Raw genomic sequence first — 16,855 nt, 5'->3', positions numbered from 1 at the left:
CTACCTACTTACCTACCTATCTATTCATTCATCATCTAGCCATCTTCCATCTTTCACAGGAAGGGGTCACTCTTGTTTCCCACCTTTATGTATTTGTTTTATGTACTTGTTTTTCCCCCTTTCTACTGCACAAACCTCACACATCTCTCCACATTAGTTCATATTATATTCCCTCCCCAGTGTAAGCCTGGTATTCTGGAGCACTCCAGGCAGATGGGTGCACAGAAGTGGGTACAGAACCTCTCCCTCTGCTCTGCACACAGCTATCATAACCAGGTTTTCCAGAGAGGAGCACAGTGAGCAATAAGGCTTGTGTGATATAGGTATCCCATATTAGCTGAACACAAGTGGATGACCGCACACCCTGGAGAATTGCAGCAGTATACATTCGGCTTGATTGGTTAAAAAAAAAAAAAAGAAAGACACAGAATTGAGTGGGTAAGGGAGAGGAATAGGTATGGGAGCACTTCAAGGAAGGAAGGGGTGAATATAATTAAAATACATTGTGCAAAATGCTCAAATTAACACCCCTCCCCCATGCAGGCTGGTGGCATCTTCCCCACGGCATATTAGCAATTTCATTTTTTCTTTGAGTCTTGAGAAGCCAGTTTTTTCCATCTTGCATTTGTTAGGATGTCTCTTAATTTAAAAAAAAAAAATCTAGATTTTTTTCCCCCTTTTGCTCCATTTCTACCCTGAAGTGTTCAATGCATTTTTTTTTAATTTGGGTGACTTCTTTCTTGCAGTGTCCCTACCTCATTCTTTGGACTTAGCATGCTTTTTTTGAGATTGTCTTAGCTACTGTTCTATTCCTGTGAAGAAAGCATTTGATTGGGGGACTTGCTTACAGAATTATCATAGCAGGCAGCATGGTGACAGACAGACAGGCTCAGTGTTGGAGCAGTGTTTAAGAGCTCATATCTGGTCCATAAGCTGCAAGGAGAGATGGGGGCAGAGAGAGAGAGAGAGAGAGAGAGAGAGAGAGAGAGAGAGAGAGAGAGAGAGAGACTTGCATGTGCCTTCAAACACCCTGTGTGCACTTTCTCTAAACCACAGCACAGCTTTAACTTGGTGAGTGATAATAACCAGGGTGCAGAGCGACGGAGTCACTCCCCTGCTTCAACTTTTCAGGAGGCATGATTTAGAGTCCACAGTGTCCCAGCAAGAGGAATCTCCTTTGAAAGTCTACACCCTGTCTTCTGCGCTAATCTGGATAGTATCTAAACCTGCTTCTGCCTTCCAGGACACTGTGGTTTGGGGCTGTGGTCTCAGAGAACACTTCTCTATTTCCATCTATCTGGTGTTTTCCTTGGCACTCAACTCAGGTTAGGCAATTCCGACAGAACCAAGGCTCTGTTCCTCTCAGGGTGATGCCTTAGGGGCGTGTGGTGCTGACTTGGCCCATTGTGAAGGGAAACTTGAGAGTTTCCTAGGGGTGGGAGTTACTTTACCCGTCTATAGCCGCTGTTGCCCTTTTTTAGAAAGTGGCACATGGAGCAAGAATGTAGGCTCGTGTAAATACCATTACCCCTCTTTCACCAATTGTCATAAGCATCCATTGACAATCTGGTTTAAATCAATTGTTATTGCAGTGGTTAATAAATGATAAATTTCTAATTCCATTAACATCCTTCTTACCCAATCATTAGTTGGTTTTCTATTGTAAGGGACCTACTAATATACGCATTTATTTACCTACCCATCTGTCTATCCAGTGATTCTCTCACCAATAATGCGTTTACTATCTATCCATACACCCACTGGTCTATCCATCTATTCACGTATCCATGGATGCACCCACCATCCATCTACTCATGCATCTATCCACTCCTCAACCCCTTGATCCACCCATCCACTTACCCACCATTGATCTGTTCATCTATCCATCTGTCCATCCACCCACCCACCTATAGAGCTATCTATCCACCTGCTCATCCATCTCTCCACCCATCCATCCACTAATAGAACATCTGTCATCCATCCCATTCAATCACCCATACACTTATCTACCCATCTACCCACTGGTCCATTCATCCATCCATCCATCCACCCACTCACCCACCCACCTAAGCATTCATAAATCTGTTAATCTTTTGGTCTGCCCATCTCCTCATTTGAGCACCCTCCCAGTCATCCACACTAGAATGCACTTGGGTTTCTGTTCTCTTCAATGTGTGCTAAATCTGTACTATTTCTAAGTGTAGGCTCAAATCCTCCTAGAGTTGGCTGGCAGGGGCATATAGGCCAATCCTGTCTCTTGTGGAAATTGCCCATAATTCTGTGGTCCTTTCTTTACAGGATAGTTGAGGCTCATTTCCTGCTGCCTCTGCCTGGACCATTTTTCTAGCCTCCAGCTTCTTTCATGGGACGGTATTCCAAGCGTCCTTCCATGGGCCCTTGTGCTGTGTTTGTGAGTCAGTGTTTCTAAGGCTTTTCAAGGAAAGAGCCCAGAGTGTTTTTCTAAAAGAGAGCATATCACATTCACATTTATTCTGATGTTTCCAATTCATAAGTGTGTTTATAAGATTTGTTGCTTACTACTTAACATCTTGGCTTTTATATCCTTTATCTCTTTTATGTTACACCGAAGTCGTCTTTCAAATGCTATTAAGATAATTATTTTCTTGCTTTGTCTAAAGTGTCACACCTTTCAAAATAACCTTAACAGTGTTAAACTAACATGGATTCTACAACAGTTAAGATTTATGTGGCCATTTTCTTCTCTCTCTCTCTTGATATAAATGCATATATATTATATATATCTCATATACATTATATATTATACATACACATTATTTACATTATACACACACATATTCACATAGATATAGTGTGTGTATCCAGAGAGCTTTGGAGACTGGCTGTTTACATATCTTATTGAATAACTGTTAAATGTCTCACATATAATGGGAATACTGTGTCTTATAGGGGGATGAGAGAGGCAGTGAAACAGATGCCATACTGAGTAATTTGAAATATAAAATAATTTCTCTCCTGGAAGCAGCGCGTAGGCTTGTCCAGTCATGCTCTTTCCTTCATTTTGCTTTCGATTGGGGGACACTGCCTCTTGCATTCTGTTAGCCAGAACTTTGAAAGCTCTCCTGCCCATTCTTTGTGATGATGGCATGCTATTCTATCTACTGCAAGAATGGGCCAAAATTTTATCTAACCAGTCTCCAAATCATGTCCATTTTTCTCGGTCTTGAACCGCGCATGTGTCCGTATAAGGACTTAAGGGAGCAAAAGCTGAAGGAAAGGCTGTAAGACTGGGTAAGATGAACCTAGTGAGGGAGCAGAGAGCGCTCCGTGGCTAGGGGTGTGCGCATGGCAGAGGCACCTTCTCTGAGACACTCCAGAGAGCTGGGAAAGTGGTGTCTGCTTATGTTTGAAGACTGTGGAGAAAAAAAAGAGGCCTGGGCTGCAGCAGGGCAGGGTAGGCAGGCAACTTCCAGGAAAGTAGATTCCTGCAAAGCAGACTCCAGACTGCTGCAGGGTGTGGAAGATCCTGCCTTTCAGAAAAATCACTGGGTGCGCTTATGAAGAGGTCTCAAGAGAATAGATACTGGTGGTCAGAAAATCACACAAATGATTTTGGAGTTTGTCCATTGAAAGACAGAGGCTGGGCGAAGAAGAAGAGCAGTAGAGAAAGCAGGGGCAGAGGAGGAAGGGCAAGGGAAAGGGAGTGAGAGAGGAAAGGGGAGAGATGAGCAATCCTCACAAGAAAGCATCCAGTCCTCTGACCAGGCTATGGATTTATGAGGACGGAGGCTGATTGGCTGTCCCCAATTTAGAGTGGTTCTGGCCATGGCATCTTTTGTCTGGTACCACCCAGGTAAGCATCATCTGAAATATGCCCTGAAGTGCTGAGGACAGCTGGAGCTGTAGGGTCACTTCTGAGTTCTGCACCGCCTCTCCCCGTGAGCAGAGATGGTAAGGATCAGGAACCTTCTCAGGCTGGATGTGAGCAGGGAGTGTGCCAGAACACATGGGGAGAGGATTCGGGCTCTCTGAGAAGGGTTTGTGTGTGTGTGTGTGTGTGTGCGTGTAAGGAAAGAGCTAAAGATCCAGGCTGAGAACCAGGTTATTACCGTGTGCAGACTTGCAGAGCAAGCATTCTCTAACAAGGCTCACAAGGACCCTTTTAGGGAAGGGTCACCTGATGTTAGACCCTTGTAGTTAAAGTAGCAGGAGAGAGGGCTCGGTCAGCAAAGCACTTGCTGTGGAAGCAAATAAAGACCAGAGTTTGCTATCCAACATCTGTAAAAAAAAAAAGGTCAATATATGTAAATAAAACAAAACAAAACAGACAGATGGACAGACAACAACAATATGGGTGTGGTGATATGTGCCTGCAACCCCAGCACTGGAGATGGAGAAAGGAGGCCAGTCTAGCCAAATCGGCATGCTCCAGTTCATCAAGAGACCCTGTCTAAAAGCTAACAAATAAACAGAGTGCAATACAGAACGGCTAATACCTCCCTCTGGCTTCCATCTTACTTAATATGTGTGCACGCACCTGCACACACATGAATACAGGCACCAGTGTGATGGCAAATGTCTGCTGTTTACCCTCCTCTGGAGCCTCCGCCTGGGAGCTTCCTCCAGTCGCTTGCAAACAGGAGTTTCAGACGCAGCTTCATTCATCTGAAGTGAGTTGGGTTCACCTTTGAATTAACTTAAGTATGGACTCAGTAGTGTGAAGTCGTAATTTACATCTCAACAGCCATTGAGCTTATTAAAGGTACTACTTATCTCCTCTTCAAAATGACCCTGGAGACGGGCCTCAAGCTGTTGTTGTCACAGGAGAGGGTGAAGAGGGTGAAGTTCCTGCTCAGAGGCGCCAGTCGCCAGTCGCAGCAGGATGACAGTGGAGCAGGGCTGATTGAGGCTGCTTGAAAAACCAGGCACAATTGGCCCCTGCTAAAGGCAGATCATGTTCCAGGCAATAGTTTATTATGATTTAGGAGGCAGAGAATTGTGCAGCATATGGTCAATAGGAGCTATTTGCTGCTTTCATAAGCCATTTTTCATATCATTAATTTTTTGCATATGTTTCATTAATTTTCAGGGCAATCCATATCCCCCCTTCCTGGGAAATACATCACTGTAGATATGGGTGTCTCCTCCTAGTTGTGTGCCGTGGTCTCACCAGTTATCTTGGATGTATAAAGACATATGGTTTATCCAAACTAAAGCCAGCATTCAAACAGGTCCTCCATCAACCATCTATCCCTTCATCCATCATCTCTCCATCCACTCATCAATCCAATAATCCACATATTCATCAATCTTGGTCTACATATCCCCATATCATCCATCCATTCTTTCATCCATCCGTCTGTTCGTCTGTCTTCCCATCCATTCAGCAACTCATTCTACTTATCCATCATCCATCCAACCAACCACCTATCCTGCAGCAATCCATCATCCACCCCTCCATCAATCCATCCTCACATCCACTTATCCTTCTAGCAACTCATCCCACTACCTCATCTAGCTACCATCTGTCCATCCATCCATCCATCCATCCATCCATCCATCCATCCATCTATCCATCCATCCACCAACATTTCCTATAGCAATCTATCATGCATCCATCCATCCTCTTTAAGAAGTCAAGAGACCTTGGACATCTAGATGCCTAAAGAAGAAAAGATATTTATCAAGAAAGAATCATCAAACAAAGAAAAATCTGACTTATGATACCAATATTCTCTGCAGGGTAAAATCTTACTACTTAAACATACATATCTCCTTATTTTTTAATACAATGGTAGTCCTGATTCACTTAAAAAATCAAATCTGGTTTTGGAGTTGACCATGGCTTTACCTCATTTTCTACATGTCTTGTTTTCTTAGCAGCTGGCTGGTGGCTGTTTGATTCCACTTACTCTATCTCTGTTTGTGTTTCCCACTCGACTTTTCTCTGCTAAGCCATTGGTCAAAACAGCTTTATTCATCAACCAATAAAAATAACACATATACAGAAGGACATCCCACATCACATCCTCACATCCATCTATCTATCCACCCACACATCCATTCAGTTCACCTACTAACCCATCAATCCATAGAACCACGCACGTATAAATGCATTTATCCATTCATCCACCCATCTCCCCTTTCATCATGTGTTTATTCACATACACCGAGTCTCTACAACATGCTAGGGTCTGAGACAGGTACTGGACCCGTAGATAGATGAATAAGATATGAGCAACCTCTATGAGTTCATGACCACAGGAAGGACCCAGACAGATCAATGATAATTTACCTGAGTGCTACAGCAGAGGTTGGTCCAAAGTGTTCTGGGAACCACAGGCAGGGCCCCAGGAATCTGACTCTACCATTCTTTTTGTTAGTTTTGTTAGAGGAATGGACCATTAATTTTGGCAGCAGCAGAGGCAACAAAACCAACTGGGAATAACTCTGTAACTCAAAGGGACTTGACATGAAGAATTCGTGAATGTGAAGGTGTGACAAGAATCGCCTGAAGTTGGAAAGGCTATGCAGGATGGGGAGGTGACTGAGAGAAGGGAGAGCTGAGGAAAAGAGGAAGGATACCATGACCTTTGATGCCTTATCAGGCTGGACATCGTCTTCCCTGGCCACTACCCCTTTCTCTTCCTACTCCTCTGGCGTCTCATTCAGTTCTGTAGTGACCATTAGTGTAATGAATCTCAACCTCTTGCTAAGGTCTGCAACTGCTTGCAGAAGGTCCTGAAGTGCAGCCGTTCCTGATAACTCTTGATTGGGACATGCCTGCAAGTGCCCACGAGTCTAATGATTGATCTCAGAGCGCTCCTCAAGATCCAGGCACATGGTCACCTGCGGTATCCACCACCTTCCTTCAAAGCACTGTTGGCTTAGCCACAGGGTCACTTGACTCCCCTGACTGTCTCTTACCGCTCTCCAACCCAAGTAGGTCTGATTCATTATTTGTGCTGTACCCTGGTGTTGGAGATACATATGCCAAGATCATAATAAATTTTAGCTATGGGGCTGGAGAGCTGCTGTTGTGGAATATTAGTTGAATATGTGTTACATTTGTTTATGCTATGAAGATTTGTTTAATGATGCAAAGATGTGTTGCATTCCTTTATGTTGCATTTGTTTAACTCTGTAAAGCTGTATTATTTTGCCTGTCTAAAACACCTGATTGGCCCAATAAAGAGCTGAACAGCCAATAGCAATGCAGGAGAAACAGGTGGGGCTGCCAAGAAGAGAGAATAATAGAAGAAGAAGAGGAGGAAGGAATTAGAAAAGGAGAAGGAGAGGAGGACATCAAGGACCAGTCACCCAGCCACACAGCCAGTCACAGACTAAGAAGGAAAGACAGGTATATAGAAGAGAAAAAAATAAAAGCCCAGAGGCAAAAGGTCGATGGGATAATGTAAGAAAAACTGGTTAGAAATAAGCCAGGCTAAGGCCAGGCATTCATAAGTAAGAATAAGTCTCTGTGTACTTATTTGGGAGCTGGGTGGTGGGCACCCAAAGAGCAAAGAGAGAAAACAACCAGAGTGCCAGAGTGCTGGAGCAATCACTGAATGGTCATCCTAAGAAAGACTGTGTCCCACAGCCTATCAAGCTCCAGGGGCTCAATGTGTACCCCATGTCTGTTCCTGTAATTGCTCTGGGACTCACCCTCAGATGCCTGAAACACACAGACAAGAATGGTACTCCCATGAGGCCCTTATGACCTGTCCCTGACTCAAGGAGGCTGAGGCAGGGGCTTGCCAGGGATATGCATGTCTCTGTATCATCAGAAAACAAATAAGACCCATGTGTCCCTAAGCTGATAATGTGGGCCTGGGTTTATAGCAGGGATGGGTGCATGCCGGTTCTCACACTTCCCAGAAGGTTTCTGTTGTCTCAGAAAAGTTCTGGGAAGGGTGGGCAGCATGTTTGCAAGACAAATTTCCTTCTCTTCTAACTGTGCCTGAGGCCAGTTCCAGTTTCTGTCTTCGCCCACGATCGCTGCTTTCAGCCAGAGCAAGCCTTGAATCCTCTGTCTGCTCCAAACTCCCAAGCATGCAGGCGGGGGTGCTCACTGATTGAGGGGAAACAGACTGTTTTCAATTGTTTATTTGACAAACCTGACTAAGTATTTAGTAAGTTATCTTTCAAAATACCCTGTCAAAATCATCAGGACAGGGGATGGCGGTGAAATTGTTCTCAGGAGGGAGGATGAACATGAGCATGAAGCAGCCATACTTGGAGCGGCGTGCACCTGAACACTCAGGCTGATTGTTGTCATTGAGCCTCCCAGGCCCTGTGAATATGCAGAGAGACCCCATGATACACCTTGGCCAAGTCTGGTACCACAAGTAACACCAAATACAGCAGAATCCGATTCCTTGGGTGGCCAGGATAGTTTGGGTGGGCATCTACATTCATGGGAGTATTTGGGGTGGTCTGACCTCAGCCTAGAGCAGTACCCCTCAGCTTGGGCAGTTCACCCACCCCATGACAGATGCTGAAGGGGGAGGGGAAGGGATAGAATAAGAATTAAATAGACATTGTTATAAGGGATGTTTACGGTTGAGGTGTGAGAAGCCTTTCACCCTTATCTCTCCACATCACAGGGTGGAACTACTGTCCTATGTTGATCTCTGAGATGGGGACCCCCACGCCAGCCCCGTGTTCTCTTTGCAGGCTGGTGGGAGTGAGCAATGTGTGTTTGTGTGTCATTCTCCTCTGGATTCTGTCTGTTGGGGATTACTGCTTTCACTGTCTGAGTTTTTTTTTTTCTGCTGTGTTTTGTGAGCCATTACAAATCCTCATTTAGAAGACAGAACGGGTTATTAGATTTAATGTTCGAAAAGAATGCAACAAAATGGGAGCATCCGATGCATAAGCCTCCGAGGCGATGCTTCTGATTGGCTGATTGTACTTACCCCAAATGGCTCTTCTTTGTCCCTGTCATCTCAGAACAGAGCCAGAGGAGATAGGGGCCACAGAGATGCCTGGGAGATTCTAGTGGTTTCTGTGTGGAGAACTTTCTAGGATTTTGTCCTTGGCTGACTCATAGTCAGTGTGAGGACAGTACAGTGTCCTATTGTCTATGGGGGGAGTCAATCTATAGGTGTGTTCATCCTGGGTATGGGACTTCCTCTAGGACATGGGAAGGGGGCAGTGGAGACCAGAGGCCAAGCAACAGGAGCACAGTGCGGATTGTGCATTGATAACAAAGAGCTAATGCTGGCCCTGCTGGGGGGGGGAATCCTGGATGTAGGATAGATGTCAGTGTGTAAATTGAAGGCTGCAGTCTGGGATGGACCGAGGATGCTACATAGGTCTAAAGCAACTAGGCTCCCCACATTTGCGGAAGCTCTCCTGTGAAACATGCCCCGGTGTGTGAGGTAGCTAGTCTAGTCACGAAGAAATAATCTGCCTCTACCCAGGCTTGCCCTGAAGAAGTCTGTAGACTCCTGAGGAGAAAAACCAAGGTAATTAATGGGAAATGGAGGTCTTTGTGATAAAGCTTCCCAAGCAATGGTGTCTACACTTCATTTGCTGTTAAGTGTAAAGTGTGTGTGTGTGTGTGTGTGTGTGTGTGTGAGAGAGAGAGAGAGAGAGAGAGAGAGAGAGAGATATGAGGGGCACATACATACTTATTTGAATGGCAGCCCCATCTTATTTATTTCTGCAGTTGAGGTAATCCACCCAGGAGCTCATGCTGGAAGATCAACTTGATGATGTCCTTTCAGATCTTAGTGAACTTCCCTTCAGCAATGATATTGACATATCATGGTCCTTGGTTGCCCCTGGGTATGGCATGGTATGGAGCCTGTCTCTTCTTGGGGTCTTCTTTCCAATCCTGTTCTTTCTAAACCTCATCTGACCAGGATACAATAAGGCAAGTTCAAGGACAAGTGCAGTGGTTCTCAGTCTGATGCCTGCCAGGCGCTACTGAAGACCACCAAGCTTGTGAACACCTCAGAAACACAGAGGGATTGTTTGCCAGATCCCCCTGGAGTGGGAGTTACAGGCCGCTGTGAGATGGTCAGCGTGGGTGCTGGGAACTGAACTCAGCTCCTCTATAGGAGCAGCACAAGCTTTGCACTGCGGAGCCATCTCTCCAGGCCCACAATTCCAATTTTAAATAAGACAGGCGCACACTGGGTCAAGCGTTTTTTTCTAATACACTAATAAATAATGCCTCGGTTGCTATGGTTACCTCTACTTTAAAAGAACATTTTTGAGAGTTTCACATTATTGGTAAAAAGTAAAAAATCAATAATGAACTTCTATAATGAGAGGGAGAGGGAGAGAAAGAGAAAGAGAGAGAGAGATCCATATACTACTAAAAGGATTTTTGTTCTGTTGTATTGCTTCTCACCTCTTGCTTTGTATTCAAACAAAAACCAAACAAAACTTAAAGTCCTTCCTCACCTTTGAATAAGTTCTCTTCAGTGGTTCCACAACCATTCTCCTTCCTTGAAGCTAAAAAAACCATCAGTGCTATGGACCTCAGCCTAACAGGCCCCATCCAGGGTTGCTTCCAATTGGCTCCTTTTGGGTCAGACGTCCACAGCATACTGAACTGTAGTGGGAGGTGGGCGGTCCTTATTGAGGAGGTCAGTCTTACTTGAATGACAGGAGCCAGAGCAGGGAGGCATTTCAGGAAAGAAGAAAATCAGGTGCTGTTGGAGGTGGACTAGGTGTCCTAGGACCCCAGAGAGACTATGAAGGTGAGGGCTGGATTGCACCCTGTGTTGGACTCTGAGAAGTGATGATCTCTGTAAGCCTGGGGGCAGAGGCCTTGCCACAGTGAGATGAATGGGAAAGGGCCAGACAAACTAGGGAGTGCCAGGGAAATGAGCCTACAAAGAAAGGGGGCGTGTGGGTGGTGAGGGGCGATGCTTGCCGAGTGCCACCTGCGGCGCTAAACACGCCGCGTGTATTAGCTCATTAATTCTCAGCCCTGGAAAGTAGGTATTGGGAGCTGTGCTCACGTCTCTCCGTTCAGCAAGAAACATAGGTTATGAGGGACTCATTAACTTGGCGCAGGCCACCCAGCTAGTGGGGGTAAGAGTTGTGGGTCTGGTGGAGGCTCCCTGCCGTTTCTCAGAGGGGGAGACACAGAATGGAGCCTTCTGTGGGGGCGTGTCGGTCACGGTGAAGATAAAGAGGGGGCAGTTGGTGGAGGGCGGTTGACTAGAGAGGAGAATAAAACAGGGCACCAGGGGCTTTGAAAGGGAAGAAAGCCAGGCTTCTGTCATTGCTGTGTTGTGAGTTTGGGGCACAGCAGAGTGACTGGGGGGTTCTGGGAGGCATGGATGACCCTGTTTGCGGCCTTTAGCCTTAAGAAGTGGACTTGGGAACTCCAGTGAGAATCTCCCTGTCTTGGTTTCTGATGGCTGCCCCTGCCTCTAAGTGGCAGAGGCCCCAAAGGAAGCCCCGCTGTCACTCTGCACCTGAAGCTTTGCCCAAGTATAAGCTTCCCCGGGGGAATCCCTGATTCCTCTTGAGACCTTGTCCTTTGGTCCTTCCTAGGGTTGGCATGGCTCAGAGAAGAACTCCCTTTGAGTCCTGTCAGAATCACTTCCAGATACTCCTGGAGTTGATCCAGGAGGCACCAGTGGGTTAATCTCAGTTCTTTTCTCCTGGTAGGAGCCCAAATATCCCAGGCCAAGATAGAGCGCAGCCGCCTTGGAGTTCAGCTGGGTTTCCTCATCTACCTTCCCAGGGGCTTCCCCACAGCGGTTGTTCCATGCTTTCAGCCATCAGTGGGGCTAATGGAAGTTCATGTTATTTTGTCCTACAGGATTGGCTCAGACTTTTGTCCTCTGCAGAACAAGCCTATGCCCTGCGCAGAGGAATAACACATTCTTCTGCTATTGAGCATGTCACAAAGGCTGGCATGCCCCGCCCCTGCCCCTTCTCCTTCTTCCTGGACCCTTCCATAGCTGTAGTTCTTCCTGGAGACTCCATGACTGTAGTTCTATGTAGACCTGTGCATGGCTATAGGCGCTGGAAGCTTAGGTGTGAGCCATTCCTCACCATGTACCCTTGGGATCGCACAAGTCAGTTTTCCGCTGTTCTGAGCACACGCTGGAGGAGGGAGCTGTGGCAGAGACCTGGCAAGCTCAGCTCATACAAATTGCATTTTTACAGATCATAGATATTTTTAATGCAGATTCACACAAGCCATCAATAACGTCATGGGAACAATGCCTTCCATCGTAAGCCCGTCATAAAAATAAACACGGTGACGGGAGTGAGCGGGCGCGTGTTGCACTCCCTGTGACGAGCCGCTCGCTCAGGGGTGAGCACACAACAGCTGTCTGATCCCCCAGTCTGGCAGACAGATTCATGCGAAGCAAGAATCAAGAGGCTGTGAGGCAAGTCGGGATGCTGGGGCAGTGGAGAACATTCTGGAAGTGCGGGTGGAAGGCTCTGTGTAGTCTAGGCTCTGCAGTGGCAGTGGCAGCTGTGCCCCTGAAGGGTTGACAATCTTCATTAGTAGTTCATGTACTCAGGACTGTGAAGGGCTTAGCCACAGCCACCATGCTGGGACCTGATCTCCAGTGGCCTGGCTTAGTCATAGTGAGGTAGGCGCTGAGAGTGTCATTTTCCCCTGAGTCCACATCCTCGGCTGGAGGACCGAGGGCAGTTTTCTCTCCTTGCTTCTGTGTTTGTGGCACGAACCCTCACAGGCCTGCACCATCTGTAGGGCTGGCCATGCTATTGGTGTGACGTTCTGTTAGTTATTAAACTTTACGTGAATATTTTGCTTATCACGAGCATTTTATACAAACTAGGTTCCCTCCCAGTTGCCCACAGGGAACCCTTGTCCTCTGGGCGTGTTTGTATGGGATTGTAAGCAATGCGCATGCGTGTGCCTGAGTCCCTCAAGAGCTCATCGCTCACCTGTCTCCTGAGTACAGACTGTGACCTACTGCTTCAAGCTCTGGCTGCCAGGACTTCCCTGTCATGATGTGTCTTCAAATGGGGCCCAAAACTGAATCCTTCCATGCTTCCATAAGTTTCTGATGTCACAGAAGAAAGAGCCAGTGGGGTGGTGGGGGTGGGGTGGGATGACAAGATGCCCTGCCACAAGGCTGGTATCCACAAAGCTGGCTTTGAGTCACACTTTCGTGCCTGCGTGTTGCTCTCTGACCATTTTCCTTTGATCTCCAGGGTTCTCGGATCTGGTTTTTGTCTTCCATTTCTTGTATACTTACCCCAGGATTTCCTGTGGCCTCACAGGAAGACAGTCATTAAGGATGCCCTACTATATCTGGGTGATATGGGTAGAGCCAGCTGAAACCAGAGATGTCTCTCACCTTAGCAAGGGACTGGAAGACACAGTGCTGGTGACAGAGGAAAGCTGCAGTGTTGCTGGGCTGCGGGGACAGTGGGCTGCGGGGACAGTGGGCTGCGGGGACAGTGGGCTGCGGGGACAGTGGGCTGCAGGGACAGTGGGCTGCGGGGACAGTGGGCTTCAGGGACAGTGGGCTTCAGGGACAGTGGGCTGCAGGGACAGTGGGCTTCAGGGACAGTGGGCTGCGGGGACAGTGGGCCGCGGGGACAGTGGGCTTCAGGGACAGTGGGCTGCGAGGACAGTGGGCTGCAGGGACAGTGGGCCGCGGGGACAGTGGGCTTCAGGGACAGTGGGCTGCGGGGACAGTGGGCTGCGGGGACAGTGGGCTGCAGGGACAGTGGGCTGCGGGGACAGTGGGCCGCAGGGACAGTGGACTATGGGTACAATGGGCTGTGGGTACAATGGGCTGTGGGTACAATGGGCTGTGGGAACAGTGGGCTGTAGGGACAGTAGGCTGCAATGACAGTGGACTGCAGGGAGAGTGGGTTATGGGGACAGTGGACTACAGGGACAGTTGGCTATGGGAAGAGTGGGCTACAAGGACAGCAGGCTGAGGGGACAGTGAGTTATGGGGACAGTGGGCTGCCGTGGCAGTGGGCTGATGGGGCAGAAGCTGACTAATTACAGGACTGGTAGAATAACTAGGCCATTGTCATGCTGAGCAAAACTCACAATCCACTGGGGCAAGCTTCAGCCTAGAGGCTAGCCTGCCCTCCACTCGGAGGGGAGGGCACGATCCAGAACACTTGCCTGCCATCCACCCACCTTGTATCTCCAGTTTTCATCAGAAGTCCACCTCCCAGGAGGCCTTGAACCTGCTCCCCACTCCAGGGTGGCTGTCCACGGGGGTCCAGACAGCTGCTTGTCTCTGCCTCCCAAGGGCAGGGGTTACAGGTGTAAACACACCTCGCTTTTTGCGTGAGTGCTGAGGATCTGAACCCTCAGGTCCTTGATCTTGTGTGATGGTGTTGGCCCACTGAGCCGTCTCTCCAGTTCCAGTTCTTCATTTTCTTGCAGATAAACCATGCTGTCCGGCTTCCTTTGTTGCACTTGTCCCTGAGGCCTGCCTGTCTGACCCCATCCCTGGTGGCTGGCTGCTGTCATCAGTTCCACGGCCGCCCACGCCCTGCTTCTCCTGTGTGGACTCACTCTGATGGCTTGCGTGAATATAAAGTGTGTAAAATATTTTTATTTCCTGGCTCGCCTCCTCCCATGTATCTTTATTTAATTCCCAGAATGTGTTATGTTGTGTGTGTTCGCAGCTTATGTTTTTACATTTAGAATAGTTTTGCCTGTTTCCTACAGGGATAAGGCACTTTGGGCCAACTTCAATTTTCTAATTCTGAGTTTGGAATTGAAACTCTGGGTGAGGAGCTGAGCTCGTGTGAGGCTCATCGGCGCCCCCGGCAGTTGGGAAAGAGGTCTGAATCCAATAGAAAGAAAGGTGTCTGTATGTGTCTGGGCTTTCCATACTTGGGGCTTGGGGTGTGTTGAATGTTACAGTTAGTCTGGTGGAAGTTGGAGGGTGGTTATTCGTAGTGTGTGTGAGTGTGGTGTGTGCGCAAACAGTCAGTTCTTCATATCTGGGGGTGCTAAGTGCAGACTGAAAATATTTTAAAAATACGCAACCATGCTAAGTGCAGACTCCCCTTGCTGCTACTCCTTGGATAACAGAACAGCCTCTATGCATTCACACTGTGGTCATTTTGAGAATCCTTGGGAAGTGGTTTTGAGTCCAAAGTGGGGGTGTGTAGATTCTCTGTGAACATGCAGCACTTTCCATCAGAACATGGCTACTAAGGACTCTGGTCAGACAGAAAACATGTCTGCCCAAGTCTGTCTGTCTGTCTATCTGTCTGTCTGTCTGTCTGTCTGTCTCTCTCTCTCTCTCTGTATGTGTATGAATGGGGTATGTGTATGTATATGGTATGTGTGTTTATTCATATGTATGGGGTATGTGCATGTATATGCTATGTGTGTGTATATGTATGGGGTATGTACATCATATGGTGTATATGTGTATGTGTGTCAATGGGGTATGTGTATGTATATGGTATGTGTGTTTATATATATGTATGGGGTATGCACATGTATATGGTGTGTATGTTTATGTATATGTATGGGGTATGTGCATGTATATGGTGTATATGTGTGTATGGTGTATGTGCATGCATATGGTATGTGTGTATATATATGGAGTATGTGCATGTATATGGTATGTATGTATGGTATGTGCATGCATATGGTGCATATGTGTGTATATGTATGATGGGTACATGTATATGGTATATAGGAATATGGTGGCTGCATGTGTGGTAGGTGCACATATATGTGGGTGCATGTGCATATATGTCTTTCCTAGGTGACAGGTTTTCCTGGTGCCATGATAAAGTTATTTGGGGTGTTCAAAAATTCAGGTAAGCAATCCATTATACTTTTTATCAGAGGGTCCTGTCTTCCAACAGCTCCTGCTATCCTGGGCCCCTTTGGGACTGCATGCCTGTCATTTTCAAAGAATATAACTAAACTTGGCTGGTTCCCATAGAACCTTTGCCAAAGGGGCAGTGTGGAGACCGTGGAGGCTCCAGACTAGGCCTGGTGGGCCAACCTTCTCACTGAAATGCTTTCTTGTGGTATTGGGATGGCTGGAATATCCCTTGTGATCTTTTGGAATACCGTCATCTGGATTTCTGTGGAGTTCGCTTTCAGGTATTCCTTGAGTTCCAAGCCCCTTCTTCCTTGCAGCCAGGCAAACAGGGAACAACCCAAAGGTTGCCTGCCACCAGCTTTTCCAAGGTCTTGTTCCAGGCCACCCAGATGGTACCTGCAAGTCTGTCCTATAGTCATGGTTAGTCTTGTGCATGAGGGAGGAACAGGTCCTCCCATACCCTCTGCCACTGCCACCACCACATTCTGCCCTTCTGGCTGTACTCCCTGAGCCATCTCTTCTCCCTCCACTACCTGAAGTCCCCAGGACATCAAACAGACAGGCCTGGCATCAGAGGTCTTGACCACCCACACTCCAACATGGCCTAGGCTGCCTGGCTATGAATACCTCTCAGCCCCTCCCTTCACCCTTCCATGGATATTTCCAGAGCTTCCATCAGTATCTTGAAGGCAGCCTTCCCAGGAAATTCTGTTTGGTGATGGGCAACTTGATGTGGTTTGTTAGGGCCTCCAGACCAGGCCTTTGATCTGGATTCTATTAAAAACCTCCCACTGAGGTGAACGCTTGTATTCACAAGCCTGTCTCATTTCACACCAGAGCTGAAAGTGGGGTGCAGAGACTGATGGAAGGATCAGAATAGGGCACAGAATATGGGGCAGCCAGTCCTCCCCCCATACTTCTCCATCCAGTGCAACAGACCTCCTTGGTTGAGATAGTGAGACCACAGCTCTCTCTGTCACAGTGACGTGTCCTGAACTAGAATACCACTTATTTCTCCTGTCCCCACTGTGTCCCTTGACTAATGTCTTCCCTTCAACTCTTAGAATACCCCCACTTCAGACAATCACAATTCTCTC

This window comes from Microtus ochrogaster, chromosome 15 (genome assembly GCF_000317375.1).
Source record: "Microtus ochrogaster isolate Prairie Vole_2 chromosome 15, MicOch1.0, whole genome shotgun sequence".
NCBI lineage: Eukaryota > Metazoa > Chordata > Mammalia > Rodentia > Cricetidae > Microtus > Microtus ochrogaster.
Note: the sequence above shows the minus strand (reverse complement) of the source record.